The 27,329-nt window shown below is 45.5% G+C and overlaps 2 pseudogenes; one reads left to right on the forward strand and one right to left on the reverse strand.

Annotated features, from left to right (window-relative positions):
• Positions 1-358: 358 nt before the first annotated feature.
• On the reverse strand, positions 359-7,515 carry LOC110563865 (copper homeostasis protein cutC homolog; annotated as a pseudogene).
• A 13,106-nt stretch (positions 7,516-20,621) lies between these two features.
• Positions 20,622-27,329, forward strand: part of LOC110563864 (10 kDa heat shock protein, mitochondrial-like) — a 46,844-nt pseudogene continuing 40,136 nt past the window's right edge.

Below are 27,329 nucleotides of genomic sequence, written 5' to 3' on the forward strand. Positions count from 1 at the left end.
TCTTTCTTTCTTTTAACACAATAGACGAGCGTTTTTGTTTTATGGACAAAAAGGCAAAAAAAAAAAAAGTGACACTAAATTGACCGTAAACCAAATTCTGATTCCATGCCTTGCAGTTGAGCTTTGCCAGTCCATGAGTTAATCCCACTGAAAACTGACTGAGCCTCTCTCTGTGGAAAAAAGCACAGACTAAATTTCCCCATGATGATAGCAATGGCCAGCAAATATAGTTATTGCATTGCTGTTCCAGTTTCTTTCTCTTCCTAGACACATCCTCCATGGCCACGTGCAAGGTTAGAGAACTGGAGATTCAACTTCTGCCTTCACACTGATCTCCACGGCTCTCCAACAAGTTTAACTAAACTAGGACATCCTTTGCAATAGCATTCAAAGTCCTTACTTGTGGCACATCTGTTACCTTCAGAGAGTATTCTGAATGAGCAAGTGAAGCTCCCATGGCAGCAGAGGCATTTCGAAACCTCGTTCCTGAGTCTTGGAAGGCCAGTCAGAATGGTGGGACACTGTAACACCAGAACCCCCCCCCCCAAGGATCCTTTGCAGGTTTGTATCTGTTATGATACAAATCCTCATCTATGACTTGCTTTATCAGAGGCAGTCCTTCTAGTGCTGAGCCACCACATCTGCTGGTCAAGACGCAATCCTAAGGCTGAGAGGGTCTCCAGAGCTGCCACTGGACCTCGAACCACACCAGAGGCTTGGTGGAAAGTAATTGGCATAGGATAGCAAAGAGCCACAGGAGGCGCGCATAGTTCTTTGTCAGTGTTAATGTGTCCATCTTCAGTCGGTTCCTCAAATACTAAACCATCAGCACCACAAAGCTTGACAAGAAGAGGGTCAGCCTCCATCACCTCCACTTAACGATCTGCGTTGTTGAATCATCACAAAAACTAGAGTCTGGACACCCTGTTTTGCTACTTGAAGAATCCCCGAGCTGGGTGTGGTTCCTTTCTCCAGTAAAAACTAGAACGTAGTTCAAGCCGACCGGCAACTTTAATTCTAACAGTTGGATCGCTGTGGCAGAAACGTTGTCATGAGTTCAAAGGTAGCCTCAACTGCCTAGTGATACTTTATGTCCCTCTCCTCTGTCTGCCTTCATAGCTGACTCCACTAAATCAACACACACTTCCGGAAGAAACCCCTTTGCTGCTTTCCCCTTTCTTCATGCTCCCTGCATTCTTCTCCAGCTGACCTTCGGTTTCCCCTGAGTCCCCACCGCTGCGCAAGTGCCTGAGGGAGGAGTGTTCTTTGACCCCAGGGGCCCCACTAACAACTTCTCTAATAAAGACAATATTTATGGTTTTAGAAATAGTGTGGGTTATGGTGAAGAAGGAGGAGGGAAAAGAAGAGAAAGATGATGAACATGTCTTTAGTTCCAGCAGAGGCAGGTGGATCTCTGTGATTCTGAGGCCTGCCTGGTCTACAGAATTGAGCTCTAGGACAGCCAAAGCTACACAGAGAGACCTTGTCTAAAATAAATAATAGTAATAATAATAATAAATATTAAAAGCAAAAGAAAATATGATGAGAGAGCAAAGAAAAAAGAATAAAGAGAAAAATCAATTATGGAGCAAATTGAAAAAATGGTTTCATTGTTACTTTAAACTTAAAAATTTTAATTTATTATTATTGGTGTGGTGTGAGCGCTCATGCCAAAGCACATGTGTAGAAGTCAGAGAGTATTTTGTTTAGTCAGTTCTCTTTCCATCTTTGTGTGGGTTTTGGAGATCAAACACTTTGTGGCAAATGCCATCTTTAAAAAAAATGTACACACACACACATATATATAGTGCATTAGTGTTTTACCTTAATTTACATCTGTGTGAGGATGCCAGATCTCCTGGACTTGGGGTTACAGAGACTTGTGAGCTGCCATGTGTGTGCTGGGAATTGAACCCTGGTCCTCTAGAGGAGCAGCCAGTGCTCTTAACCACTGAGCCATGTCTCCAGCCCAGCAAATGCCATCTTAATGTCTCCATTATTTATTGTTGTGGTTGTTGTGTGTAATGTACATGTGTGTATATACGAATGAGAGAGAGAGAGAGAGAGAGAGAGAGAGAGAGAGAGAGGACGTGGGGGATAGTAGGCATACAGCTCTATCACTCTGCTATATTCTTTTTGAGAGAGGGTCTCTCACTAAACCCGGATCTAGGCTGATAGACAGTAAGCCCCAGCAATCCTTCTATCTCTGTCTCTTGTGCACAGTTCTGGGGTTAAAAGTGTGTCTGACCAAGCCTGGATTTTCACATGGATTCTGGGGATTTGAAAGTAGGTCCTCCTGTTTGCATTGTAAGTGCTATTACCTGCTGAGCCGTTTCCTCAACCTTCTCAAATTGTTGTTTGTTTGTATGTTTGTTTTTGTTTTGTTTTTTTTTTTGAGACAGGGTTTCTCTGTGTACCCTTGGCTGTCCTGGACTCACTTTGCAGATAAGGCTGTCCTCAAACTCATAGGGATCCACCAGCCTCTGCCTCCCTGAGTGCTGGGATTAAAGGCATCCACCACATCACCACGCCTGGCTCCCTCAAACTCTTTTCATCAAAACCTGAAAGAATAGTCTCTGCTGATACGGTCCACCATACACGTGATAGGGTACAGTCACCACTTATGCCAACTAACTTGCCTTTCTGTGTCTTTGGCTAGGTGCCTCTTGGAGAGAGCAAAATCTGAGGTTACTCATTCCTTAGCTCTTACTTTTGCTCGCCAGCTACCAGCCGGGGTGGTTTGGGATTGGAGCCAGTTGGAAGAATTCTCCCGCCGCCCTGCTAACCAATAGGAACCTCGACAGAACTGACATTCTTCCATCAGAATTTCATTCCCTAGAGGTTAACTACACACACTCCCCAGGGTCATCATGGCTGTTGCAGGACACCTGGGACCCGCTGTGCCCTTTGGGAAGCAGGCTTGGGAGACAGACAAAGCGTCTGTACTGGGCAAATGATACAGATGACCCTACCCAATCCATCATCTGTTAGTGCCTCAGTAGTGGTTTCTGTTAATTGTCAACTTGACAGAATCTAAAATTACCAGGGAGATGGGCCTCTGGGTATTGCAGGGAGTTATCTTGATTACATTAATTAAAGTGGGTGAGACCATTCTCTGGGCTGATTAGCCCAGAATCAGACATTCCAGCCCCTGGAGTGCTGGGATTAAAGGCGTGTGCCACCCTAACCCAGCCCCAACAGTTCTTAGAAGTTTCACAGAATTTGGTGTGGGGAGGGGGACTCGGTGAGTAAAGGCTCTTGACGCCAAGCCTGACGACCCGAGTTTGATCCCCAGAACCCCACACAGTAGAAAGAGGGAACACGCTACCTGTGAGCTGCGGCACAAGTGCATACCCATCCCAAAGAAGTAAGGACAGGTAAGAAAATTGAGAAAAAGTTTCAGCCGAGTGCCGGGATGCATTACCGTAATGAAAATGTCTCTAATGTTCTAAAAGACTGGAACTTTTGCTGGACCTCCCGGCCAGAGTTAATAATACACCTTGAGGTCATAGAAAACCCAAGCCTGCTAGCCTAACTGTGTACTCGGCCTGTTTGTTTAACCTACTTTGAACAATGTAGCTGCCAATTTTACTTGCCTTGAGTTTCCCGTTAGCTTTCACAGCCTAAGCTGATGCTTAACTGTAATCTTAAATTACGCACTCTTCCATGTCCCTGACCCAAAAGGATGCATTTGTTTCGTTTGCTGAAAGCAGCAAACACAGAGATTGAAAGCAAGCTTATAAAATGAATATCCACCATAAATGTTGAATACAACATAAGGATATTGCTTGATAAACAATGACATTTGCGATCTGCATCAACGGGGGTCAGTTGGACTCAGTGATCCAATCCCTTGTGAAACTCTGCTCAAGGTTTCTGTGAAGTGTGCCCCATTCTGTCCCCATACGATGCTCTCTGTGCTGCTCTATAAGGGATAAAGCAAAGCCTTTTCTTAGAGGCACACACAGACACACAGACCCAGAAGCGGGGACAGATTCACAAGACATTCTTCAGGCAGACACAAATTCAGACTCAGACAACAAAAAGACAAAAGGATGGAAGTCACAAGGAGATGAAAGTAGTGAATTCAAATCTAGACTTGCTCTTGGTTAAATGAGACCAAGGGGAAGTATTTTGATTTCTTTCCTTAATGTGACACCAACGTTTTATTGGCAACTCAAACTTTATTATCAATGTCTTTAAATGGACTGCAGCAGAACTTGCCTGAAGCTCCATGACATTCTATGGATTGCTAGTTCTTCATTATATTTTTGCTTTCCATTTCAGTTGTGCATAGTGATTTACACTGTTTTTCCCCTTTTGACGATCATTTGTTCTGTCTTTAGTTATGTCTTTCTCTTTTTGCATTTCATTCACATCACTCTTATTTTTGGTGAGTCTTGCCATGGGCCTGAGAATAATTCCCACTGTTTGGGTGGCTTGGTCTTTGTTTCATGGCATTCTGCCAGGGCTAAGCCAAAGTATGGCTGTCTCTTTCAAATACCAGCTGAGCATGCAAACCGAGGCTCAACTCCAAGGTCAGTTGAGCAGTACTTGGTGACAATATAGCCAGTCAAACGGCCAACCTTGACTATAGTACATATATCGGGGACACAAGAATACCCTGTTTTATTTTATTATTATTATTTTAAATTATATTTATTGGTGGAGAGGGCAAACCATGGCCCATGTGTGGAGACCAGAGAACGACTTTTAGATCACATTGGCCTCAAATTCACAGAAATCCTCGTGCCTCTACCTCCCAAGTGCTGGGATTAAAGGCGAGCACCACTACGCCCAGCCTGAGACTTTACTATAAGAATGACAATACATGCCAGGACCCAATATCCTCACTGTATGGACCTCCCATCTAGGAAGGGCCAGAAGTCCTGGTCATCTCAAATGCTCAGGTTTCTGGTGGGTGATTTATGGAATGGGTACTGCAAGCCACTTATCTGTTAACGGCTCTGCCTTTGCCACCACAGAGCAAGCAGAGACAGTTCACAGACACAGACGGGAACCTCATGCCCCTGTCGTCTTCCTTTCTCTTGTCCCTAGGTGAGTGGGCATCTGTATAGGCTGGTACAGTGTGCTGGAGATACTCCAAAGGAGATCAAGGGAAAGATGAGCTGGGAGTCTCACCAGGTTTCTTCCTGCTAAAAACGTCACACCCTCTTCAACTTTTACAGTCAGGACTGGTCTCAGTTGTCTCCTCACAGATAAATAAGTATGGCGCCTGAATGACAGTCTGTTCGTAGCCACCTCTCACTTATTTTTATCTTCTGAGTAAGTCTGGGGTAGGGTGTGTGTGTGTGTGTGTGTGTGTGTGTGTGTAACCTGATGGGGGAGGGGAGGAGATCTGCCGACAGAAAAATTAATGCCAGGATTCTCAGGATGCAGTGTGTATGTGGGGGGGGGGGGGGGCAGTGGTGGTGGTGTGCCACTGTGTAATTGATCAATGGCAAATCTCCCTCCCAGGATGGCTAGGGGGAGACAGACCAATAGAAATGTCTTCTTCGAAGTCACCAGTGTTGATTTTTCAGACTCATGAGGATTGCTCCAAGCTGTAAGGAAGGAAGCAATAACTCCTCAGCCATGACAGCCCTACCCAGTATTTCATGTGTGCGGTGCCCAAGAGTACTACTGTAAAACAGTTTGTCACCAGCCAGGTTTCCTGGGAAACAGACCCTGAGGCAGATATTTGCATGTAGGAAGTTTATTGAGGAGCACTCTCAGGAACTATACCCCAGGGGGCAGGGGCAACATAGAATTGGACAGAGGGAAAAGTTGGTCTGTGCCACATTTGCAGCCAAGACCAAGCTGACTCCACAAAGACCTTTGGAGCTGAGATGGCCCTTAAATATTTGTCCCCAGTTGAGATGAGGGGATTCAGGCCTTTGTATTCCCACACTGGCTAGCCACGGGACAGAAGATGCCCCTGGGTTGGAGCTTCGACCTTGGGCGGGACAGGCATCCTCAGCTGAAAGGCAAGCTCCATCGAGGGCTCCTCTCCCAGCTGCCAGCACTCCCACAAACAAGGGGAAAGAATGCTTGGGCTAAGGCCCTTCACACTGGGGCAGTGCACTACAGCATTTGTCACACTGCACAACCGTGTCCCTCAGACACACTTGCTTCATAGAGTCAATCTGGGGATCCATTTCTCTGGCCCACCGGGCTTCACACTGAGAACCCTCCATAAGGAAAGTGAGGGCTGGGGGAATGGCTCAGTTGACGAAGTACTTGCTACAAAAGCACAGAGAACTGAGTTCAGTCTCCACATTAAAAGAGCCGGGCATGGTGGTTCATGATGGGAGCCTAATTGACAAATCTGGAATTCGAGGGAGAAGCCCTGTCTCAAAAACTAAAATCAAGGTGGACAGCTCCTGGGGTTGACCTCTGTCTTCCATACTCAAACACAGACATACAGATACCACACACACACACACACACACACACAGAGAGAGAGAGAGAGAGAGAGAGAGAGAGAGTTAGTAACTGATCTTTACTGGAGCCTTTCGCCATTAGCCAGCCTAGAATGTCTTCATCCTTGGAAAGCAACTGTCACTGCAGGTGGCTTATCTGATACCATGATGAAGATTCTCATTGATGAGGGTCATGATTTGACTACTCCTGCTGCTCTGTGACTTCTCCTGGTGTGTTTATTTCTGTATTTCTATGTCCCCCACATAGGGCAAACAACAGACCGCAGCAATGGTTCTGCCAACATCTAGCCCAGTGAACCAATCAGTTGAATTGGTGTTACTCATGTGATGTGGGCAGCTACACCACCAAAGATTCTCCTTCCACCAACAACTGTTAACTACTCATATATCCCCGGGAAGGGATGGTGTGGATCCTCGGGAGCCCCATGAGCCTCCCCACAACCTCACAAGGGAATGTTGGTGAATCTGATCTTCTGAGGCTCTCCTGTGAGTAATTGCAGCTATTCTGATTTCAGGACAGCAGCAGTCCTGGCAGGTCCAGAAGGCAGAGTTCCACAGCAGAATCGAGCAAAGAAATACTGACAGGTACCCAACAGTATCCTGTGACTGCCAAAAAGAACCCCCTTCCCATCCCCCAAAGCTTAACAGAGCCCTATCTCCTCATTGAGATCAAGGTCAATTAAATCTGCCGGAAGAGTAATTCTTCCTGCCTGTTTGATCCTTCGTGTGGGAAGCCCAGGGTGAGTGAGTAAAAGCTAGACTTTATATTTCCATAGGGCTTTTTCGGAGCCCCTGGTGGAGGAGCTAGCCTTCTGGGAGCTCCAATCTCCTAACAAGCAGAACCAAGAATAGTCAGGAAAAAAAAAATGAGCACCCCCATCCCAAGGTTGGTGAGAATAACAGCCTGTGGGAATGCCCCTCCCCTCCTCCCTTCTAAATTCACCCTTGTGTTTCACCACTGGGGACACAGTGGCACATCATGCCCATTAATTTTGGATGCAGCCTCTGGGAGCATGACAGGGTATCACTTTCCAGCCAGCCCCTCACCTGTGCCTTTAACAAGCCAGTCCATGTCCGACTCTGGCAAGCAGCTTCTGGGTGAGTCAGTGTTCGGCCTTTTACAGCCAGCCCTGCCCAGTTGCTGTGGGACTATCCATCAAGAATGGTCTCAGCTGTCTCCATACAGATAAATAAGTATGACGTCTGTCTGTAAGTATCTTTGACTTATTTTTACCCCATGAATTAGTCTTTTGGGACTAGTCCAAGAGCAGAGCTAGAATATTTAAGGTTGGGGTTCTGACAGGATAGCTGTGTAGCGATTGTGTAATCCTAGAAGCTGGCGCTGGCTTTTTTCACATGGGTTCTGGGACTCTAACTCTTCCCCACACCTTTTTTTTTTTTTTTGTAAGACAGGGCTTCTCTGTGTAGCCTTGGGTGTTCTGTAACTCCCTTTGGGTTCGAACTCACAGAGACCCATCTGTCTCTGCTTCCCACATGCTGGCTTGAACTCACATCTTTATGCCTATGTGCTTTTCTGACTAAGCCATCTCCTCAGCCCTCACCCTCTTTTTGTAAGTTTTCCCAGGAGATAAAGCCCTGTGCACTGGGACTACTGTGCACACATTGGTTCCCTCCTTTTTTCCCTCCCTTCTTTTTTGGTCAGAGTCTCATTCTTCACTGTGCATCCTGGGCTAGCCTTGAGTGTGGAGTTCTTTCACCATATTCTATGAGGGAAATGCCCCCTCTTTGTTCTTTTGGATCGCTTTGCTCTTTATTGATTATATGTTTGTCTCGGTTAGAGTTTCTGTTCCTGTGGTTAACTGAGGTGACTAAAATCTTGGGGAGAACAGAATTTCTTTCAGCACAACTGCAACCCCCTCACATAAAGAAAGAAATTCAGGAAAATTTAGAAAAAAAAAAAAGTTCCACAGAATATGGTGATGCAATATTCTGATAAATATATCCCTTACGTTCTAAGAACTGAGTCACAGGCCATGGAGGGGTGCTGCTTACTGGCTTTCTCCTCATGGCTGCTTGACTTACTTCTTTATAAAACACAGGGGCACCTGCCCAGGGTGGTATTACCAACAGTGGGCTGGGCCCTCCCTCATCCATCCTCTGTAGAGGAATGTTAATTCAGCATATGGTTCCTCTGGGAGCTGAAGAGAGGCCTCAGAGGTTAAGAACACCGACTGCTCGTCCAGAGGTCCTGAGTTCAGTTCCCAGCAACCACATGGTGGCTCACAACCATCTATAATGAGATCTGGTGCCCTCTTCTGGTGTGCAGGTGTACATGCAGACAACATTGTATACATAATGAATAAATAAATCTTTATTACAAAAAAAAAAAAAAGAATATGTTTTTCTGGCAAGAGATCACATCCAAAGACTTTCTAGGTCTGTGTGATCTGGCTGGAATACAAACATGCTTTTAATCAGGAGACAGAGACAAGCAGATCTGAGTTCAAGGCCAGCCTGGTATAGAACAAGTTTCAGGTAAAGAAAAGTTTAGGTCTAGGCATGGTAGTAAACACCTTTAATTCCAAACAATGAAGGTAAAGTTAGTTTGTAGAAGGAAACACCCATGTCTGAAAATGATGTCTAATTGAGTGGCAGAAAAAGTGACGAATCCAAGAAAGATTTGACAGAATAGGAATTGCACAAACTCTCACAAGAAGAGAGAGAAAAAGGAAAGGGTCTCAGAGAGAGAACTCAGGTGAAGACTGAATGAGACAGAAAATGAGGAGCCAGGAGATTAGAGCAGATTGCTTGAGTTAGTTTGAGGCCAAGAGAAAAGCCAGATTGAATAAGTCAGTTGGGAGAGGAAGTTGAGCCAGAACAGCTGAGTTAAACCAGCCAGTCCAGAGCTCAGTAAGATAAGAAAGGGTGAGTTTGTTAAGCAGTAAGTCTCAGAGGCTGAAAACATTCCAGGCCTAGATTAGTAGAAGGAGGCAGTAAGCCTCTGAGATGAAAATTACTTCAGGCTAATTAATAAAAGTTCCTTTTACAATCACTAATCAAAAAAAAAAAAAAAAAAACAAATGCTGGGCAAATTTATCTAGAGACCAACCTTATGGGACATTTACTAACACATGCTTTGTTTGTTTTTTATTTTGTTTTTTGAGACAGGGTTTCTCTGTGTAGCCTTGGCTGTCCTGGACTCAATTTGTAGACAAGGCTGGCCTCAAACTCACAGAAATCCACCTGCCTCTGCCTCCTGAGTGCTGGGATTAAAAGCATGAACCACCTTTAATGTCTCCTGGGGACATTTTCTCAGTTGAGAGTCCCTTTCTCCAACTTGACTCTTAGCATAAACTAGCCAGCCCAAGATCTAGTGTATTTTTATTCTTGAGTCCATCTTAGTAGTTTGTGGATTTTTTTCTATTTCATCTCTATTATGTAATTTGTTGTTGTACAGATGTTCATAGTATTCCAGAATCTTTTAAATTTGTGTAAAGTTGGCTTGAAAGATTCTGATGTTAATAACTCTTAGTGAGTCTAGTTAAAGATTTGTAAATTTTGCTGATGTTCTTAGTGAAGCAGGTTTTGGGTTATTACCTCCTTTTTCTTTTAACAAGGCCCTCCCATATAGCCTCAGACTCACTATGTAGCTCAGGCTGGCTTCAAACTCACAGCAATCCTCCTGCCTCAGCCTCTTAAATGCTGGGATTATAGGCCTGTAATACCTTGCCCAGGTCCATTGTTTTTATTATGGTCTATTTCAATCTTTGTCACCATCAGCTTTTAGTTTGCCTCAAGAGTCTAAGTTTTCCCTCCCAGGCACTAATCTTTGCTGTCCCCTCCCACCTTACCTTACTGTGATGATCAAAACTGATTGCCAACTGGGTTGGGTTAAGAAATGCCTAGCGTACCAGTGGAACAATCCACTGAGGGTGTCTGTGAGCGGGTTCCCAATAAGTTTAACTGAGGAGTAAAGACCCATATTGAAACTGAATGATACCTTCCCATAGGCCAGGAGCCCAGACTTCATAGAAAGGGCAAAGGGAGAAAATCAGATGAACATCTCTCCCTGCTTCCTGCTCCATCAAACTGTGAGCAGCCATGAGGGACTGTATCCCTATGAATTATGGGTCGAAGTGAAATTCTGCTCTCAGCAATTGCTTCTTGCTGAGTATTTATTTGGTCAAAGGGACTAGAAAAGTGACAAATACAGCCACTTAGCCACAAGTGTGACTTGAGCAGTGGTTCTCAACCGTCCTAATGCTGTGACCCCTTAATAATATAATATTTTAAAAATAGAGTTATTTTCACACAACAAACTCCGATTGCAGTTTCCTTTGCCTTATCAGCTCTCAGATCCTCCCCACCTCTTCATTCTTTCAACTCCACACTCGGCCCCTTCTCTCCCTTTGTTTTTTTCAAGACAGGATTTCTCTGTTCCAGGCTGTCCTGGAACTCACATAGATTTGCCTGTAGTGCCAGGATTAAAGGCATGTACCAGTTTTTCTCTCTCTTAAGAAAATAAACAGACAAATAAAAAGGACAGGATAAAATTAAAATAAAAAGGGATAAAACAAGACAAACAATAAGATAAGATAAAAAAGAAACTAAGAAAGAGCACGAGAAACATCTACAGTTGCCAGGCTTAGTGGCACATGCCTTTGATCTCTGAGTTCGAGGCCAGCTTGGTCTCCAGAGTCAGTTCCTGGACAGCCAGAGCTACATAGTGAGATCCTGTCTCACAAAATCAAAACAAAACAAAAATTAAACAAACAAAAAAGCCTACATACACACGCAGATACACACACATACACACCAAACAAAAACCATATAAAAATTCAAACTTGGAAACCAAAATACACAAGCAAAAGATCAGTAAGGTAAAACACAAACAAACAGAAAACCTTCAAAAATACCTCCGAATTTGTTTTGTGTTGGCCATCTTAAGCGTGATTTATATACCCAGGGAGACTCTAGGTTTCCTTTGTGAGTACTTGTTAATTGAAGAGACTGTCTTTAAACCAGGGCTTCTTAAATTAAGCGCTTTCTATTTGCAATCACTTCTCACCTATGAAATTTTTATTTGAGCCTGGGTATACAGGTACATAATTTAGCCATATGAAACAAAGTTACCATAAATATCATTTGAAAACAATGATTTGGAGCTGGGTGTAGTGATACATGCCTATAATCCTAGCACTCAACTCCAAAGTTGGCCTCTGACCTCCACAGATCCCACCTTAGGACCTATGTGCCTGTACACACACACACACACACACACACACACACACACACAGAGAGAGAGAGAGAGAGAGAGAATTGGAATATATGTTATCTTACAAAGCAGATGCTTATATTGTGTTCAAACAAAAGGGGACCACTAGCCTTAAAGTCCATTTTGTTTGTTATTAGTGGTAGTCACTTGGCTTTGTTTATAGTTACTGTGGGCTTGGGATATATTTTTCCATCCATTTACTTTTAATTTATTTGTGTGTCTAGATCTAAAACAAATCTCTTATAGATAGCATATCATTGGATCATGTATTTTATCCATTTTATTAACTTGTCACTTTTAATTAGAGATTTAATCTATTTACATTTAATCTAATTACTAATAGGGGACAACACTTCCCATTGCATTGTTTCCTGGCTGTCTTATATTTGTTCCTTAATCTTTATTGTTGTCTTTCTTTTTTTTTTCCCTATATTAAATGAATATTTTCTAGAGTATCACTTAAATTTTCTTGACATTTATTTTACTGTATATTTTCCAGTTGGTTTTTTTTAGTGGTTGCCTTGAGAATTGCATTTAATATCATACATTTATAACAATTCAGTTCAGTTCAATGATAAGTTAATTTCAATAGTGTACAAAAAAAAATCTCTTCTCCTATATAGTTTAACACCCTCCAGCCCTTTCCCGCTGTGCTGTTGTGGTCACAAATTAAAACTGTATTCACAAGCAGGTGCGGCAGTTGCATGCCTGTCATCCCAGCACTCAGGGATGCTGAGTGAAACAGGAGGATCAGCATCTCTAGGCCATTCTGTTGGAATTAGTTTTCTTTTGTTATTATTATTTTTCTCTTTTGAGGGGAGGTTTTGTTATGTAGCCTGGGCTGATTTCTAACTCATTGACTCTCTATCCTTAGCTTCCCACGTGTTGGGATTACAGGTATGCAGCGCCGTGCGGGGCTTAAACTAGTTTACTTAAACAAGAATTCCTTTTTCCTTCCATTGTAGTAGCTTAGTGGTCAGATAATTGGAGAGATTTTCTTTTCTTTTTGAGGCAGGATCTGTGAGGCCTGGCTTCGCGGAGATCTGCCTAGAGGCATGTGTCAGCATACCTGACATGAGAGATTTTTCTTAAGTATATAGAATGAGACGTTAGGGCTGCGAAGATAGCCCCGTGAAAGATAGCCCTGTGAAAGATAGCCCAGTTAATAATGAGACGAGGAGATAGAAACTGGTCATTTCTGGCAGAGATTCCAAAGCAGAAGCTCCAAGACTATACTTTCGGGAGGCCAGGCATGCCAGAAGATAGCCCTGGTTTCTGCTTCCTTGTTATCTTTTGCCCCTGCCTGGAGGACGTGACGACTGGAGTGAAACTGAGAAGAGGCACCTGGACACCTGGACGGGCCAACTGGACTGAGCAGCTCATGCCGCACCTTAGTTTCATTCATATGTCCTTTAAAGGGCACACAAGGCTAGCAACCCAAAGGTATCCTATTTTCTGGGACCATCCCTGCTGTGAGAAAGCGCTGCCTTCTTTCTTTTGTCTTAAGATCTCCGGAAGAAAATACATCTTTCAAAAGCTCACTCTTCCTGGTCTGTGGTCCAGGAAGTTCATTCTTTGAATATGCAAAAGCCATCGGTTCAGTGGAAGTTTTGTGTGATTGTGAACGGGCAACACCCTAACTCCATAGCCAAGAAAGGCTCCATTGCTCTCAAAGATAACCCAAATTCCATGTCAACACAGCCACCAGAATAGCTAAAATTGCAAGGATACAATAGAAATTTCCAAAAACAATCGGTAGAAGTGCAAAACCTTTTCACAAATAGTTCAGCATTTCTGCTGAAGCTGAGCCATGCATAACTCCCAGAAGCAGAAATGCTACCCTTCAAACACCTAAGAATATCCCAAGCGGAGTAGAACAGGTAGGTACATTTTCCTATATTCACTCCGTGGAACACTCCAGAGGAGCAGTGAAAACGAACATACTGGATCTCACCCCCCACCGCGCATTTTAGTTCAGAAACATACCAACTGAATGAAAACAGACACAGAAGGATGCTTTCCGTATAATCCCCTTTGTATACAACTGGAAACCAGGCAAAACTGGACATCTGTGCTTAGGAATGGCTACGTAGACTGTGTACTACATATGGGGGGGGGGAGATAGAGAGTGCTGACCAAGAAGTGAGAATGGGGGTTTTCTTCAGTCACTGTTGTGGTTTGAAGGATGGCAGGAGTGGTTAGGAGATACTGGGATGGGTTTGAGCTGTGTGTGTGTGTGTGTGTGTGTGTGTGTGTGTGTGTCCGTCCGTGTACATGCGAATGGTAGTGCCTGCCAAGGCATTTGTGTAGTGGTCAGATGACAACCTGTGAGAATCAGTTTTTTTTCCCTCCACCACGTGGTTCCCTGGATTGAATTCAGGTTATCAGGCTTGAGGGCAAGTGTTTTTTTTTTAACCCACTGAGCCATCTTGTTGTCCTTAAAGTTTGATTTTTTTTTTTTTACCAGCTTTAACTGAGCTAGAAATAATAGTCCACCTATTGGCTTGCTGTGCATGGGACCTGTGTTTGACGACTGGAATCAATGTAAAGGTAGAAGGAGAGAAGTGACTCCATGAAGCTGTTCACTGAGCACATACACACACATCATGGTGTATAATTCCCCATACATATCAATAATGCATACCAATAGTAAGAGTAATAACAATAACAAATAAAAATTAACAATTAAAAATAAAGCATTTCATTTCATCTGCTACTATGCAGCTCAGCTAAGCACGCCTGCTTTTTTTTTGGGGGGGGGTACTCAGAATGTAACTTTCTCCTTTCCTTTTTTCTCTTTTCTTTTCTTCTGGATACTGGCCAGAGCCCAGACATGCTTTGCCTGACACTCTGGGCTTTCTTACTCTTCTCTGCTCTCTGACTCTCCATGCCCCCCTCTCAAAAGACATGTCTTTGTCTCTTCCCCTAAGCCACCTTCCCGAGAGCCACCAAAATTTTCAGTTTGCTCATCCTGTTGTTTTGCTTTTAAACTCAATAAAATTGTTCTCAAGCTTCCAAAACATAAAAATAAAGTTGACAACTGTATGGTTTTTGGTACAACAGTTTTTTATTGTAGCAAAATTATTTTGTAACGTAAAATAAGACATTTGAGCTCTTTTTTTATACAACTCAGTGATATTGTTTATATTCACAATGTGATGTAGCCACCACCTCCTTCCATCAAATAAACTTCCAAACACTTTCTTTTCCTTTCTTTCTTTTCTCTTTTTTTTTTTTTGAGTTAGGGTTTCTTGGTGTAGCCAAGGCTAACCTCAAACACACTCTATGGTCAGGACTGGCATTGAACTCCTGATCCTCCTGTCTCTACTTCCTGTGTCAGGAATCATAGGCATGCTCTATTACCCCTGGCTTTCTAAAACTTTTTTTTTCACCCTAAAAAATAAACTCTGTAACTATTCAGCAACAACTAAGGCCCCGTTCCGCCTTTTCCTCAGCATTGGGGATTCTCTAATCTTATTTCTGCCTTTATGAATTTGCCTATTGTACACATTTCACATAAACAAAATCATATAATATTTGTTCTTTTATATCTGGCTTCTTTGACTCAAAATAGATTTATTTATTTGTTTGTTTGTCTGTCTGTCTGTCTGCCATAGCAGTTTTAGTCACAATATTCCAAATCTGGAATATCTCGTGTCAACCAAGAAATAAAAATGAAAGGCCAGGTAAAGGTGCTTGCCCCTAAGCCTGATGGCCTGGCTTCCATGCAGGCCTGGGACCTGCATGGTAGAAAGAGAGAACCAACTCCCCAAAGTTTTATGACCTTCATGTGCACACTATTGTTCGTGTGCACCATTCTCATGCAGACACACACACACACACACACACAAATAAATGGTAAAAAAAATTTAAATCATTAAAACAGAAAGAAAGGGACCGTCGTCAGCATGGAGATTTGAAGATCTATCTTCAAATCAGTACACCAATGTTCTCGTCATTTTTCTATCTGCTTTATGTTTCTTGGTGAAAAGGAGACAAGGAAGGAGCTGCCTGCAGAATCAGCTCAATGGGTAAAGTGCTTGATGCAAATATTTTGTTTGTTCTACTTCTCACTTCTCCCCCGCCCCCCAAAAAAATGTCTCCTGGTCTACTGAGTGTGTAGAAAAATGGCTTTCGAGGATCAAAGGCTGTGTTCTGGATGTGGGGCTTAGAACTGATCAACCACCCCGGCTTCCTTTCCTCCCACTCTGCTCAGCAGTTAGGTTCCAATTGCTCAGGCTTGCTATATAGCTGAGGATGAGCTTGAACTTCTCATCTTCCTATATCTGCCTTCTAAGAGGTGGGAATTATAGGTGTGTGCTGCCATGCAGACTATGAATTTTGAGCTGGGAGAAATGAGAGATTCGTTTGCAGCAGAGAGTACAGCAGAGCCCGGGGAATAGCTGGCTATGCAGGAGGGAGGAAAGGAATGCAGGAATCAGCTGTGCATGGAGTGGGAACGGGGTGTTGGCTGGGATGTGACAGTTCATCCTCGATGGAAAGTGGGAAGGCACGCAGGAGGGTGTGTGACGGTGGAGGCTGGGGATGGTTTCAGTTTGTTGAATGGGCCACGGAAACAAGGCCATCATCTGCTAGGGAAGAGAGGGTGGAGGACAAGGAGGTGTCAGAGTGTGGAGGAAGTGGGAAGTTGTCACCTAGGAGACTGTCACCAGGGCAATAACTGGCAAAGATATAGGCTAATGGCTGAGTAGCATTTAGTTCAAATGAGGGCCATGGCCGTTAAGTTAGAGCGGGCCCCGGCAGTGTGTAGGGAGTGAATATGGACTGGAGCAGGTGGTGACCTCTGGGTAACTAGGGCTGATGGATTTGCTCTGAAGCATACGGGGCAGCCAGAGAGAGCTAAGTAGCTGAAGATGTCTGCCTGGAAACGATAGGAACAATTCCTTGTGGTATTTAAGCTGTGTGAGAAGGGGGGCAGAGAATATCAAGAAGAGGCACAGTGAGAAGAAAGCGGAAGTCACGACGTAGTAGGAGCACTGAAGGGGGGAAGCCAGGGAAACCAGAGATGGCAAGAGCTGCCAGTCTCCTAATGAGCTCTAGGAAGGGAGTGGAGGTAAGATCAGGGGCGGAAAGGGGGTCAGGAAAAGGGGGGCTGGCAGCTTTCTACCCACAGGTAAACCTAGTCCTCTGCCGTCTGAGCTTCCGCCTTCCCTGTGTCTCAGATACTATGAGCAGCCATCGCGAGAAATTCTCGTTTCTTTGTCCTCCTCCAGTCGGGGCCAAAAGGAGGCCATAGGCCGGGAACCAAGATAACCACCCACACTCCCAGCCTTCTACCTGATCTCCTCTTGCGTCAGAAATCAAGAGGGGCCATCAAGGGTCAAATACGTCTTGAGCAAGAGCTAGAAACCAGGGCAGCAAGGACCCTGTTATTTATTGAGATAAGGATGGCTCATTAATCCATTTGAAAAACAGTAATTGCACAGAGATTGTGATGATCTAAAGCCTACTTTACCAACTCCAGAATCTGACCCTTGATCTCAATTCCTGCCCTGGACCACCTAGGAGAGAAACCAGCCACATTCCCTGCCCGTAGGCAAGCAAATCAGCAGTGGAGCTCTGCTTCCTGTGCTTATTTGGTTGCCCTGGCCTCCCAGGCCTCCTCCTCCTCTCACTTCTGGACTCCGTGCTTTCCCCTATGCCCACAGCTGGGGTGACTAGAGGCCAGGTTTTGTAAGGGCCTCAGGTCAGTAAGGGATTCTAGAGCTGGACCCAGGAAAGGTGGGAGACAATGGATGAACTCTTCCTCTTTCTTCTTCTTACTCATCTTCTTCCCCAACCCCACTCCCTTCTTCTTCTTTTGCCTCCTCCTCTTCCTCCCTTTCTTCTTCAGTTTTTATGTTCATTTCATGTACAGTGTATCTCTACTGCTTCTTGAGGGCTCATGAACACTTCCAACTAGCCTTCTCAGGAGGCTGGCCCCCTAAACTGAAGGGTGTTTTTCTTTTTCTTTCTTTCTTTCTTTCTTTCTTTCTTTCTTTCTTTCTTTCTTTCTCTCTCTCTCTCTCTCTCTCTCTCTCTCTCTCTCTCTCTCTCTCTCTCTGTGTCTGTCTGTCTGTCTCTGTCTCTCTCTATCCAGCTCAACCGGGTTTCTTTGTGTAGCCCTGGCTGTCCAGGACCCGCTTTGTAGACTAGGGTGGGTTCGAACTCACAGCAACCTGCCTGCCTCTGCCTCCCTGAGTACAGAGATCATAAGCATGGGCCACTGTGCCTGGCTTATGCCCATTTCCTAAATGAGGTCTAGTAATTTGGTGATCATAGTCAACTTGGACTGTAGCACCAAAGAGACACATCATTCAGACCAGTGAACTACAGCTCTGTTGGGAAGAGAGAACAGGGCAATCACTAAGGTGGGTGCCCTTTCCACCTACGCTTTCATTCATTGATTGATACATTGAATCCTTATTGAACAGCCACCAGGCTCTAGGTTCTGTTGTAGGGCAACAGAAAAGAAGCTATGTGGAATCCCTGTTATTCTGGGCTCGTGTTCCCTGGTTCTCTAGTCTTCCTGGTAAAATATTTTGAGGTAGGTGACCAAGATTTTGCACAGATGTTCTTGGGTATATAATGGAGCTAGTTGAAAATAGCCCAAGTTGAAAATAGTCCCCAGTTAAAAATAGCCCAGGTTAAAAGTTCAGTAGAAACGCTTTACTTGTTGCTAAGGATGTAGCTGAGTTGCTTGACTAATGTGCACAAAGTCCTGAGTTTGAACCGTAGCACTGTATAAACTAGACATGGCGACACACTCGTGTAATCTGGGAGGTGTAGGCTGGAGGATCAGAAGTTCAAGGCCATCCTTAGCTACTGCTCTAGTTTACTTTCTGTTGCTGGGATAAACACCATGATCAAAAGCAACTTGGTTGCGGGGGGGGGGGGGGGTGGAGAGTTGGCTCAGAGGTTAAGAGCACTGGCTGCTCTCCCAGAGGTCCTGAGTTCAATTCCCAGCAACCACACGGTGGCTCCCAACCATCTGTAATGAGATCTAGTGCCCTCTTCTGGCCTGCAGGTGTACATTCAGACAGAACACTGTGAACATAATAAATGTTACCAAAAAGAAAAGAAGGGAACCTGGGAAGAAAGGGGATAATTTAATCTTATACATTATAGCCTATAATGAAGGAAAGTCAGTGCAGGAACTTGGAGGTAGGAACTGAGGTAGAACACATGGAGAAAAACTGCCCACTGGCTTATTTCCTCAGCTTGCCGTTTATGCCACCCAGGATCACCTGTTCAGGTATCCCCTCCAATAGCCACCTGGCGTATAAGTCTACTGAAGCACACTCCTGAGGCAGAGGGATCATCGTGCGTTTGAGGCCAACCTAGACTCCATGATGAGAGCTTGTCCCCAAAAAAGCTAAGCTTCCTAATCAAACACCTGAAGTTCTATTTCTGTAGAGTGCATACAACTTGTAAATCTTTTTTTTTTTTTAAATCATAGCGAAGACTGTCTGTAGCTCAATTCCCAGCAGCGTGAATGGGACAGGTGCCTCATAGACATTAGCAGAACGAACGAATCCTTGAGGCTGTGGCATTAATACCTGGAGCGCTACCCGAGAGGTCTTCTTAACTTTGTCAAAACCTGGTATGGAAGGCAGGTGGTCCTGGGAAGGACAGTGCTCAGCCATGTGCTGTGAGAAATGGACAGGGCAGCTCTTTGGAAGGCCTGGGAAAGGATGTCTAAACACATGGGGAAGCAGGCTTGGTGGTGGCTCTTCAGGGGAGAGGAGGCCCTGAGCATCTGAGAGACATGCTTGAGAGAAAGCAGCAAGCAAGAAAGGCCTTCTCACACGCTCGCACGCACCCTCCCCTGCATGGTTTTGCTGATCCGGAGGACATGGCTGGGAGGCTGGTGCTGGCAGGAGAAAGAGCTCAGGGCTGTTCTCAGAGCAGACTCTCATTCCTAAAGGAAACCGCACCTGGCAGAGAATAGGGGGCCCTGGAGCTAACTCCACATTCAGCATTCATTATCAGCTCTGTCACCACAGGCAAATAACTTAACTGCCCTGGGCCTCTCTTTCTGCATTTCTTAACCCAGGTCATGATGATGACCTCAGAGGCCTGCCACGAGGATCATTTAGGCTAGATGGTGTTAAAGGGGATAAATAAAAAAGGTGATCCCTATTAAAGTTCACCAGCCCAAGCTGTGTTCTGAACCATTACCGGAGATACAGACGTCACGGCAATGGGGTCGTACAGTGGGTGAGACAAATTGGGTTCAAGTCTGAATGAAGCTCAGGCAATTACAGCCCAGAAACAAGGATGGAAAATGACTTAAGAGGTAGCGGCAGCTAGGAGGGTGGGGGTTGGAGTGGGGGAGGGTATGGATCTGTCTATACCAAAGGGAACAGGATGCTTGCCAGAGTAATCAAACATAACTGGAGCAATGGTGAAAAATGAAAGTACCTTTAGATACTGAGGAGTATATAATACCATGGATAAAAGTTGTTTGTTTGTTTGTTTGTTTTTCCAGTGTTAGGAATAGAGCCCGGAAAGCTGTGTGTGCTAGGCAGTGCTCTATAGCTATGTCACACCTCCAGACGGAAGAGTGGAGTGGTTCTCATTCCATTTTATAAACAGGTCCACAGATGGGCTGCAGAGAAGGTTCAAAAGGCTAACTCCTGTTTATTGAAGCCAATAATCTTCTCTAGTGTTCGTCCGTGAGGCCTCCAGACCATCTGGATCACCAAGGAACTCAGTAGAGAAACATTTCCAGCCAGGCGTGCTAGCACACGCCATTAGTCTGAGCACTTGGGAGACAGAAGCAGGCAGACCGCTGTGAGTTTGAGGCCAGCCTGGTCTACAAAGTGAGTCCGGAACAGCCAAGGCTACACAGAAAAACCCCGCCTTGAGAAAAACAACAACAACCAACACATTTTCAGGACTAGGAATTTAGCTCAGTGGTAGAGCACTTGCCTAGCACGATGTACAAGGCCCTAGCAAAATTCCTAGCACGGAGCGAACAACAGCTTCCAAAAGGCAAACTCCCAGGTCTGCTGAATGCAAAGGCAAGCTCTGTGATAAGCCTTTGGGAGGGGGGGGGTGTTTCTAGGCCAGCTCGCGTGTGAGAAATGCTGTTGCCACCTCAGCTCCAGGACACAAATTCTTTGGAAATAAATTTCTAAGGGTCTCGGGATTCCTCGATGCAGGATCTCAGGAAAACTTTAAATTCTTCAGAAGTACCCCCTCCTTTTCCACACCACTAACTTCCGACTCTCTGGGGGTGGTACGCAGCCATCTGTAGGTTTCCCAACTGGCAAAACAGCATCCACCATAGCCTGCAACAGGCACCCACATCAGGCATCCCTAGAGGGCTCATGACAGCCCAGGCAGTAGGTGGTGGGGTGGGGGTGGGGATTCCATGATAGAAGGGTCTCTGGGAGGTGAGGGCAGCGAGGGCGAAAGTATCGCTTCCTCTCATCACATCCAATTAAGTGTGGGATGGCTGGGTCTGAACTTTGCGTGTGCATCCATTGTTTTTATGACACTCCAACCACACAGGAGGCATAAGGATGAGGTCATTTGACATTTGTGGGGAAGCTAAGCTGTGGCACAGGCCTCCCTCAGAGAGAGAGAGAGAGAGAGAGAGAGAGAGAGAGAGAGCAAGGATTATCTCCTTGCAGGATAATGAATCAGTAGGAGCTGCCTGGACTAGGGTCCCCTGGGTGGCCCATGTTGCTGCCTCGTAGGTTCCCTCACCTTCACTCTGGCCAGGAGCAAAAAAAAAAAAAAAAAAAAAAAAAAAAAAAAACGCTTGCCTAAAGGATTTTCTATCCCTCTTTCTCTAGCTCCCAAGCTACTCTAGCGTGGAGGTGGAGAGGGACCTGGGAGACAATGTTTTCTGTTTAGCTGATTTAAAATTAATTCCTTCACCTGAGATTGACTTCTTGCAACAGAGATGCATCTCAGCTCTTGGAGGTTTTTTTCTGTTTTGCCAAGTGTTGCTGTTGAAGAAATATTTGTTCATTTACAGGCCAATTTGAGGCTGGTTTTTTCTATTGGTTAAGGAAGATACAGCCTGTATGGATCAGTTGTAGGTTCTCATAAGAAAACACTTGGGACAATTAACTTACAGAAAGGAAAGGTTTATTTGGGGTCACGGTTGTTGAGGTTCCATTCGGAGATTGGGTGGGCCAACTTGTTTGAGGCAGCCCATCACAGGGTGAGCGCATGACAGAACAGGCCACTTACCTTCTGAGCCAGGCTCCATGTCAAGGACACACCCCTAGTGACTAAGGACGTTACACTAGGCTCCGCCTAGCAAAGATTCCACCACCTTCCGACAGCACCACCCTGTGGTGGACCAAGCCCTTAACACAGCCTGTGGGAACCATTCATCCAAGTCACTGCGTTAGCCAGCATGAGCTCTAAGTGGTGTAAACCAGGAAGATGGGAAATTAGCAAGCAAATTATAGCCCGGGTGACTGGCATGGCCGGGAGCCTTTTCGGGAACCCCATTCTGTCCCCTTGCTTTCTGCCTGTGTTTCCTCTGCAGCTGTTCTCAGCCCCGCAGCGTATGTCCAGGAGACTCCATCCCGTAGGCTGAGGACCCTGTCTTCGCCCCCTGAACTAATTTGTTGTCTCCTAGACTCCTTTCATGCCCCTCTTGATGGAGCCTCAGTATAATCCAATGAGGCAAATATAGTCATCCTCCCATTTCCATTGCGGACTCGTGGCGGGACACCTTCCATCACTTCCTAGATTTCCAAGTCCCCAGATACTCAGGTCCCTTATATGAGGCACAGTACTTGCGTGGAACCTCCACGCCTGCCTTCTATACTTCAAATTACCATACATCAAACAACGCAAATGCTATGCAAATAGTTGTTAGATCATATTGTTTGAGGAACAATGACGAGAAAAAAAATGTCTGTGTGTTCAATCCATTCTTAATTTCTTTCTCTGACTAGTCTGGAATGGCAGTTGCTTGAATACCATGGTCGGCTATTTAGTACTAAGCTGCTTTACAGGTGAGAAGTTTGATGTGTGGCCCAAGCAAAGCTGGTAACTGGTGGGGGGGGGGGGGGTTGGGGGAGCTTGTGTGGGTTAGGACCTCTCCTTCTTCAATCCATAGTACTTTGATTTTTCAGAGTTGGGATGCTTGTGTCATTCTCTATCCATCATCTGTCGTCCAGGGATGTGGATCATTTCCCAGCCCTCTGCTCCTGGGTGCAGAACTTAGGAGATGGGACAGAGGCATTTTCCTGGACGGTGCCATTTCAGGATTGGGTGGGCCGCTTGTAACTGCAGGTCCAATAATAGAGACCAGGAGCCTAGGGTAGGCCTAGATCTTGGTGGGCGAGGCTTCTCTGCTGTTGCTCTTAGCTAGATATCTTGGTCACTGTTCTATGGCTGTGAAGAGACGCCGCGACCACACAACTCTTATAAAAGAAAGCATTTCATTGGGACCGGCTTACAGTTTCAGAGGTTTAGTTCGTTATCACCATGGTGGGAAGAACATGGCGGCAGGCAGGCAGACATAGTGCTGGAGAGGTAGCTGAGAGTTCAACCCCCCCAATCTACAGGCAGCAGGGAGAGGAAGCCACAGAGCTTGGCCTGGGCTCTTGAAACCTCAATGCCCTTACCACAGTGCTACACTTCCTCCTAAGGCCACACCTCCTAAGCTTTCTCAAGTAGTGCCACTTGCTCATGACTATACCTCCAAATCTATGTGCCTCTGTGGCCATTCTCATTCAAACCACCACACTAGACAATTCAGGGTCCATTTGCCCACAGGACTGGGAGACTCTCAGTTGGCAGGAACAGTAGAAAGCAGGAAGGGCAGACCTGACACTGCCTCTGCCTCCAGTTGTTTTTGTTCTTCTTGTTGTTGTTTTTCCCTGAGCAGTTCACTCCCAATCTGACCTCAACCTTCTCATCAGAAAAGTGGGATTTTGCTTTCACACCTGAAGTTCATGTCTAAAGCCTCTCTCGGTTCTATATGTCTCCCTTGCAAGCTTGGCTGCTTTGGAGGTGGAGGAGGTTTATACAGGAGGTGCTTCTGTCGGGGAGCTGGCCTCCCTCTGGCTAAAGCAACTTATACACCTCCTTAACAGGAAGATGATTTTATGTCTTTTTTTGGGGTTCTTGTCTGCCAGAGCAAGCCCAGAGCAGAGAGTCCATGAACCAGAGTTGCCTGCATGCTATATAGGTCTTGGAATTGCTTGTACCCAGGACTTGACAGGTCTGTGAGATTCAGCACTTTAATCACCGTGAGAGAAGAGAGATTATGTAAACAAGGACATCCAGGTTGACTGATGGGCCAACAGCCAAGGCAGATGAAGCCCAGGCCTGTCCTGGCTTACCACACTCAGGGGAAGCTGAGAGGGTGGTGGAAAGAGGGAGTTAGCTTCCATAACCGTGCTAAACGGATTCCTTATAATAAATAGTGTTCTCCCTAGAGGTAAACCTTATCGATGTCTCTGGAGAGGCCCCGGGCTGATCTATGTGCTTCCTGTCAGAGCTGAGGCTCTGTTGAGCAGGACGGAAGCCTCATCTTATGAAAGCCTCACTTCCAGTCACTGCTGAGGTCTGAGATCACACAGAAGCTGGCCGTCTTCTTTGAGTCCTTGTTGATCTCTTACATGCCGTGTTGATAGTTTGGTCTCAGGGCCCGAATTCTGCTCAACCTGCTGTGCCCAGATCCCTCAAGCATCTGAAGGCAAAAGATTAAAGTACCAATTAGCTGGTTCTGGTGAGGCCATCGTTCTGTCTTATGGATAGCCTACCGTCCTCACAAGGTGAGGAGAGAGAAAATCTTGGCGTTCTCTCTCTCTTTCACACAGGCACGCGTGTGTGCGTGCGTGGGCACGAGTCGAGCAAGGGCCCTTATGTGTTTCCTGTGCACCCACCAGACAGAGGAAGATGTCGAGTGTCCTGAACCTGGAGCTACGCTGGTAAACCAGCAAGCCCCAGTAATCCTCCGGTCTCTACACATCACACCACAGCACCGGGCTTACAGGAGTGTAGCCAGGCATGTAAGGGAGACATGTAGAGCTGGGAGAGGCTTTAGACACAAACATGAGATGTAAGAGCAAGGTCCCATCTTTCAGACGAGAAGGCCGAGGCCCGGGTTGACTTGTCCAAGGTCATTTCCAGCTGGAGGCAGAGGCAGGTCTCTTGCCAAGTCTGTCCCTTCCTGCTTCCTATTGCTCCTGCCAAATAGATTTTTTTTTAAATCGTTATTCTTATGAGTATGGATGTTTTGCCTGCGTGTGTCTGTGCACCACATGCAGACCTGGGGCCTGTGGAGGCCAGAAGAGGGCAGTGGATCTCCTAAAACTGGAGTTATAGACAGTTGTGAGTTATGATGAGGTCACTGGGAACTGAACCCCAGTCCGTATAACGTAAACAGTCTTACCTAGTGAGTCTCTCCCTTCTAAAGATACTAGTGAAAGGGCTGGAGAGCTGGCTCAGAGGTTAAGAGCACTGGCTGCTCTTCCAAAGGTCCTGAGTTCAATTCCCAGCAACCACATGGTAGCTCACAACCATCTACAATGAGATCTGGTGCCCTCTTCTGGTATGCAGACAGAACACTGTATACATAATAAATAAATAAATCTTTAAAAAAAAAAAGATACTAGTAAACAGGTAGGCTCTAACCTCATTCACTCTTGGAGTCCTCCTAATAGGGTTTGCCATCAAATACAATGTTACCGGGAGTTAGGGTTTCAATGAAAGGCTTTTGGTGGCATTACAACTAATTTCCTTGAACCCTTATAACGAGTTCTGCCTCTCAAAGGCTACTGTCTAGCTACTGACTGGCAAAGTTGGGATTTCAGGGCCTTCACTCACCTGGAGGAAGGAAGGGGTACCCGGAACGGGGACATATGTGCTTAAATGTCATCTGTCAATCTCCCAGCAAATTTCGTCGGTCACACCTCCCCTTAGAATTTGATGTCTACCAATCACATTCCCAGGGCCCACCCTGAAGGTAAGCGAACCAACCAGGACGTGGCAGGCTGGCTCACTCAGTAGTGCATGCATGCGCTCTAGAGACTGCAAACTAAGCCCTTTCTCTCACTTTGCAGCTACAGTGGGTAGATAGGGCTCTGTAGCCGCATGCAGAAATCATATAACAAGAAATCATATAACTCAAACGGGGGCTAGGGAAGGGAGAATAGAGAAGTGATGAGAAGTTTGTGCTCCCTGTGAGCGGACCTTTCAAAGTGATTTAAAAAAAATAAAGATTTGTTTCTCTCTCTCTCTCTCTCATGTGTGCATGTGTGTGCGCGCGTGTGAGTATGGTACCCATGAGGCCAGAAGAGGGTGTCAAATTCCACAGAGCTAGAATTATAGGCAGTTGTGAGCCACTTGATGTGAGTGCTGGGAACAGAGCTCAGGTCCTCTGTAAGAGCACTCCATGTTCTTAATCCCTGAGCTGTCTCTCCAGCCCTCTGTCTCCATTTTCAAACATTGTTACAGATGGATTTTTGGTCCAAGGTATTTTCTTTTTTTATTTTATTTTATTTTATTTTATTTTATTTTTTTATCAGTTACATTTTATTAACTCTGTATCCCAGCCATGTCCCGATCCCTCATTCCCTCCCAGTCCCTCCCTCCCTCCCTCCCTCCCTCATCTCCTCTCTGCCCCTTTCCAAGTCCACTGATTGGGGAGGACCTCCTCCCCATTCATCTGATCCTGTTTTATCAGGTATCTTCAGGACTGGCTGCAAAGTCCTCCTCTGTGGCCTAACAGGACTGCTCCTCCCTTCGGGGGTGGGGAGGCCAAAGAGCCAGTCATTGAGTTCCTGTTAGAAATAGTCCTTGTTCCCCTTGCTTTGGGAAACCAATTGGTTACTGAGCTACCACAGGCTACATCTGAGCGGAGGTTCTAGGTTATATCCATACATGGTCCTTGGTTGAATGTCAGTCTCAGAAAAGACCCTGTGCCCAGATATATTTGGTCCTTGTGGAGCTCCTATCCTTTCTGTATCAGACTAACTCCCCTTCTTTCTTATGATTCCCTGTACTCTGCCAAAGGTTTGGTGGTCCAAGGTATTTTCAAATGACACGCTTTGGGTGGTGCTTCAAACAGTTTATTTGCTTTCAAGATAAGGCCTCATGGAGCCCAGGCTGCCCCTGACTTCTGAGTCCTCCAGAGCTTCCACTTCTTGAGTGCTAGTGTTTAGGTCCAGTTTATCCTGTGCGGGAGATGGAGCTGGGCAAACACTCTCACCGAGCCACGTCCCTAGCCCTCAAGGAACTCTTGGAGCTCTCAACTTTTGTGCCCATTGCCTCAGAATTCTGTGAACTGTTGCCAGCTCAAATGTAGGATACCTGGTTAAACGAAATTTTAAAGATGCAATGATTCTTTCAGGAGAAGAACTTTGTTCACAGTGGAGGGGGGAGGGAGTTCACGTTTAATTTGCATCCTGAGTTTTTATTTACTGAGTCTGTCCTTTATGAAGGATGGGTGGGTGATAAACAGGATGAAAGTCAGGGAGTAGTAATGGATCATCCAACTAGAGTCACAGATTTGGCAAGCAGGCAAGCAAGCCATGGGTAGCAGAAGGGACAGAGATCCCTTGCTCAGCCCATACCTGCCGCCACCCACTGTCCTTATCTCAGGTGTCTCAGTGCTCTGATAATTTTCTCCACCTGGGTTTTTTTCTTGGGGGAGGGGGGAGTGT

Source organism: Meriones unguiculatus, chromosome X, assembly GCF_030254825.1.
Source record: "Meriones unguiculatus strain TT.TT164.6M chromosome X, Bangor_MerUng_6.1, whole genome shotgun sequence".
Lineage (NCBI taxonomy): Eukaryota > Metazoa > Chordata > Mammalia > Rodentia > Muridae > Meriones > Meriones unguiculatus.